Here is a 5945-nt window from a genome sequence, read left to right on the forward strand (position 1 = left end):
CCACCTTCCTAAGACCACACAGTTTCTAAATAGCTGGATCAGGATTCAAATTCAAATAGGATTCAAATTCAAGCCTGTCTGACTTTGACGCTTTCTTTTTTTAATATTTATTTTTTAGTTATAGGTGGACACAATATTTTTATTTTATTTTTTAAATATTTTTTTAGTTGTTGATGGACTTTATTTTATTTATTTTCATATGGTGCTGAGAATCGAACCCAGTGCCTCATGCATGCAAGGCAAGCGCTCTACCACTGAGCCACAACACCAGCCCTTTATTTTATTTTTATGTGGTGCTGAGAATCGAACCCAGTGCCTCATGCATGCAAGGCAAACATTCAACCACTAAGCCACAATCCCAGCCCCTTAACACCTTCTTTTATTTTTTTGTTGTAGATGCTCACAATTCCGTTATTTTGTTCATTTAGTTTTTTTATGTGATGCCGGGGATTGAACCCAGTGCCTCATGCATGCGAGGCAAGCGCTCTACCACTGAGCCACAACACCAGCCCCAACTTTAACATTTTCTGATACAGAATGCCTTTTTTCTTAATATTTATTTTTTATTTGTAGGTGGACACAATATCTTTGTTTTATTTTTATGTGGTGTTGAGTATTGAACTCAGTGCCTCATGCATGCTAGGAGAGCATTGTACCACTGAGCCACAACCCCAGCCCCCCCAGAATGCCTCTTTTAAGATATATTTGATTTAACATATCATGCTTGTTTACATTTGTAATCTTTTGTGATTCATAGTGAAGTGTAATTACTTGGAACTCAGTAAATCCCCCAGTAAAGTCACACATAAGCTATGTAACCTTAGTCAACTATTAGAAGCATTTCATTTGTCTAATCATCAACTTATGACCTTCTCTTATACTCTAAGTCATCTCTAAAAATGAGTAAATAGAGTAAAGCTTAGCTAGAAGTCTTGGGGATTGAATTTGAGACATCATATTAGATGATGTTCCGGTTAGGGATGAGAAAGCAATGGAAACAAGTTTTGTACTTTTTTTTCTTTCCCTCCCTTCTTTTCTCCCTCCCTACCTTCCTTCCTCCTTTCCTTCCATTCCTCTTTCTTCCTCTCCTCCACTTCTCCTCCTCCTCTTCTTGTTCTTCTTTTTCTTGTTTGTTTTGGTGCTAGGGATGGAACCCAGGGCCTTACACCTGCTAAGCAGATACTCTACCACTAAGCTACACTCTCAGTCCAGTCCTTACTTTTTAGGGAAATCTTTCGAAATTTAGAAATTTATATTCTGACAAAAGAAGAGACTGGTGTAGTGATATTCAAAACTAGAAATATGTACTCTAGGGGTTGTTTTAGATTGGCGTTGAGGTTGTGAGTAGAAATATAAGAATGCCTATTTATATTACTTTTATAAAAATAATGTATCTATGTTTTACTACACATAATAACAAAAATTATATAAACAACTACACAGGCACAAACACATTTATATTATATATAAACAAAGTTACCATCACATGACCTGTTTGATGGTACAGGGTCACCTGGAAAGTCATATAATTTTTCTGGAGTATCTTAGGGCAAAAGTCTAGAGGAAACTGTACACTACAGACTGTAATCTCAGAGATTCTGGAGGCTTAGGCTGGGAGGATCACAAGTTTGAGGTCAGCCTCAGCAATTTAGTGAGGACCTAAGCAACTTAGCAAGACTTTGCCTCAAAATTTAAAAAAAATAAAATAAAATAAAAAGGGTTGAGGATATGGCTCAGTGGTAAACCTCTCCCCAAAATCTAGAGGAAAGTACAAGGACACATTTATTAGTTTATGTTCACCTTATTGCAAGATATTGCAGTTTACATGTTCCCAGTTAGATTTCCCTGTCGCATTATCTAGTTACAAATAAACTAACAATCAGAAAATGGTTCTAGGGGGCTGGGGATGTGGCTCAAGCGGTAGCGCGCTCGCCTAGCATGCGTGCGGCCTGGGTTCGATCCTCAGTAGCACCACATACCAACAAAGATGTTGTGTCCGCCAAGAACTAAGAAAAAATAAATAAATGTTAATTCTCTCTCTCTCTCTCTCTCTCTCTCTCTCTCTCTGTCCCCCTCTCTCTCTCACTCTCTCTTTTAAAAAAAAAAAATGGTTCTAAAAAATTCATGCAAAAAATACTGAAGGTACTACTAGTAGTAAGCACAAGTGGACAACAAATTGACAGCATTCTTGGTCAGACACATCATTAGGATAAATACAAAACAAATCCAAACCATGATGATCCAATTATTCTTATAAAAACATCTTCAAATTTAAAAATTAAGGGCAGAGGTTGTGGCTCAGTGGCAGAGTGTATGCCTCGCACATGTGAGGCACTGGGTTCAAACTTCAGCACCATATGAAAATAAAATAAACAAAATAAATATTTTGTGTCCATGTATAACTAAAACCAATTTTTTTTTAATTTAAAAATTAACAAGAAGATCGTCACATATAAAATTTGTATCCTGTATAATAACAGTAAGCTTCAACCTAGATATTTTATGCCTTAAGATATTAGCTCATTATGAGCCTGCATGTATGTAATTTCTAAATCAACATACATCTATTGAGGGGAAATGTTCAAAATAAGAAAACCCAGTGGGGTGTATCAATGATAAACTTTGGAGACCACTATCTTAACATAACCCTTTATCCTACAATATTATAATATATATTTATTTATATGTCCCTCCTCTGTAGTAGACACTAATTTCCTTGAGGGCAGAGAAACTGCCCTTATGTTTGTACCTAAAGAACATAGCTTTGGGGTTTGTAGTGGTTGTTACTCAGTTAATATATGCTAAGTGAAAATACAAATTCAAGTCAGCAAGAAATAAGATATCCTGAATTCTATTACAAAGGGGACAATTTTGGGTTATATGTTCTTGAAAAATGCACTTTTATTTTTCTCATCTAGAAAAAGCGGTAAACAGTTCCTGCTCTAGTTAATCCAGTGGCTTCTTGCGTAAAAAAATAAATATAAATATAAAATTTAAAGCCATGTATAGCTCTGATTCATTTGTATTATTTTTCAAATGTAAACTACTCTTGAAACTTAATATCATGAAAAACGAAGAAAAAAAAAAGACAGTGATAAGAACTGGACATTAAAATAAATGTCTTTTGGCATGGTTACCTTTAGAATTGCTGACACTTTCCTCCAATTGTTTGAGCAAATAAATTGTTAGAATGAATATACCATAAAGGTCACAGAATTTTTTTTTTTTAAAGGGAGATGTAGAAATTTCCAAATGCCTCTGTGAGTTCAAGTGGTGTCAGCATTCTCTTTGTTCTTGTTTTAGTGCATTCTACTTTAAAAGAACTCATTTAGAGATAAGAATTAAAGTGGAAAACACAAAGGGGAAATCAGAGGGGCAGCTACTCTGTTCTGTGTGAGACCTCATTTCCTGAAAATGTGGAAGCATATGGTCACAGGGCAGTTCAAATCTAATACTTCATTTCTATTTTAAGTAAAGTAAATGACTACCTGTTTTTCCTTTTAGTTTCAGGAATGCACTCTAGCAGTTTAATCAAGCCAAACAAAGCCAGAAAGATGTGGTGCTGAGGGGGGAAGGGGATTGGTATTCAAACTTCAGGTTTTAGTAGATGGAGAATCTTAAGAACAGGAATGAGGTTTATGTGAAGAGAGGCTGACCTAGCCTACCTGATCAAATTTAAGGTTCATGAGAGACCCAGGTGAGATATTTTCTGATTATGCCCTAATATTAACCTCTCATTTCTTTTCCTGAACATTTTTGTATTGTCCCTTCAGTTCTCCATGAACCACCTGCTCTCCTACCACTTCACAAAACAGCCCATTTTATTCTCACTTTCTTTCTACTATACTCTTTTTTCACCCTCTATTGCTTTTTTTAAAAAAAAAATATGTATATTTTTTCAGACTTTGGTGGATCTTTATTTTTATTTACTTATTTTTATGTGGTGCTGAGGATTGAACCCAGTGCCTCACACATGCTAGGCAAGAGCTCTACCACTGAGCCACAACCCCAGCTCCCCTCCTGTGCTTCTTGCATGTGTACCCTTGTTTAAGTGTTTATAAATACATATGTAGACATCTATATCAATATATACAAATCCATGTAAATGATAATCAAGTATAGCTCATAAGCACTGAATCGATGTTTTGGCAACTTTTTTTTTTTTTTTGTTACAGGAAATTGAACCCAGGTGTGCTTAACCACTAAGCCACATTCCCAGCCCTTTTTATTTTTTATTTAGAGACAGGGTCTCACTGAATTGCTTAGGTCCTCACTGAGTTGCTGAGCCTGGCTTTGAATTTATGATCCTCCTGCTTCAGCCTCCAGAGCTGCTGGGATTATAGGCATGTGCCACCGTGCCCGGCTGGGCAACATTTCTGAATAAATGAAAGCTACATCTGATAAGAACTTGTAATTAAATTAATTATACTTGCTATTTCTGTTTTCCACTTAATGATTTAATTGATGATTGCTGGCTTCACTAGTTTATCAAAATAGAACATGTCCAATGAAACTCACTATTCTGTGTAATTTTTATGTACTAATAAAAAAAAAAAGAACCAGACAGGGTGGTGCACACCTTAATCCCAGTGACTTTCGAGGCTGATACAGGAGGATCACAAGTTTAAGGCCAGTCTCAGCAATTTAGCCAGATCCTAAGCAACTTAGTGATACCCTGTCTCAAAATAAAAAGGGCTGGTCACATCAATGTTTATAGCTGCACAATTCACAATAGCTAAACTGTGGAAGCAACCTAGATGCCCTTCAGTGGATGAATGGATAAAAAAATGTGGTATATATACACAATGAAAGATTACTCAGCATTAAAAGAGAATAAAATCATAGCATTTGCAGGTAAATGGATGAGTTGGAGAATATTACATTAAACAAAGTAGCCAGTCTCAAAAAACAAAGGCCAAATGTTCTGTCTGATAAGTGGATGCTGATCCATAATTGGGATGGGGGAAGTGGGGAGAATGGAGGAAATTTGATTGGACAAAGGGTAGGGAAGGGGTGGGGAAGGGGAAATGAGGGTAGGAAAGATGGTGGAATGAGATGGACATCATTACCTTATGTATGACTGCACATATTGTGTGACTCTACATTGTGTACAACCAGAGAAATGAAAAGTTGTGTTCCATTTGTGTACAATAAATCAAAAAGCTTTTTGCTGTCATGTATGACTGATTAGAACTAAAAAATAAATTTAAAAAATAATCAAAAGGCCTGGGGATATGGCTCAGTGGCAAAATGCCCATTGGTTCAATCTCTAGTACAAAAAAAAAAAAAAACACACAAAAAAACAAGTATTCTTTCATAGTGATTATTCAATTCATTCATTCATTTAGAACATATTTATTGAACACTTATATCTATGGCACTGTTTTAGGTACTTAAGATTCACCAGTGAACAAAATAACCCCAAATATCAGCCTCATAGAGCTTAAAATCTAGAAGAGTGAGGTAATAAATGATAAACAAGCAAATAAATTAATATTGGATATTAGAAGGAAACATGTGCTTTGAAAAAATAGAAATAGTACATGTTTTTTTTAAATGGCTAGTAACAAAAAGATGAAAGATAACAATTGCTGGTGAGGATGTGGAGAAAAGGGTAGAAAAGTAAATTAGGACAGCCATTATGGAAAACTACCATTTGATCTAGAACTTCCATTTGATCCAGCTATATCACTAATGGTCATATATTTAAAGGAAATTAAATCAGTATTTTGAAGAGGCATCTGCATGTCCATGTTTACTGCAGCACTATTCACAGTAGTGAAGAAATAAAACAACCTAAGTAAGTGTCCATCAACTGATGAATGTATAAAGAGAATGTGGTACATAATACACAATGGAAAACTGCTCAATATTAAAAAAAAGGAACATCTGTCATTTGCAACAACACGCGTAGAACTAGAGGATATCATGCTGAGTGAAATAAG

The 5945-nt window shown here is 35.5% G+C and overlaps 1 non-coding gene across 1 annotated transcript; it reads right to left on the reverse strand.

Annotated features, from left to right (window-relative positions):
- Positions 1-435: 435 nt before the first annotated feature.
- On the reverse strand, positions 436-507 carry Trnaa-cgc (transfer RNA alanine (anticodon CGC)). Its single transcript has one exon. It is a non-coding gene; the product is annotated as a tRNA-Ala (tRNA).
- Between the last annotated feature and the right edge of the window lie 5438 nt (positions 508-5945).

Source organism: Ictidomys tridecemlineatus, chromosome X, assembly GCF_052094955.1.
Source record: "Ictidomys tridecemlineatus isolate mIctTri1 chromosome X, mIctTri1.hap1, whole genome shotgun sequence".
Taxonomy (NCBI): domain Eukaryota; kingdom Metazoa; phylum Chordata; class Mammalia; order Rodentia; family Sciuridae; genus Ictidomys; species Ictidomys tridecemlineatus.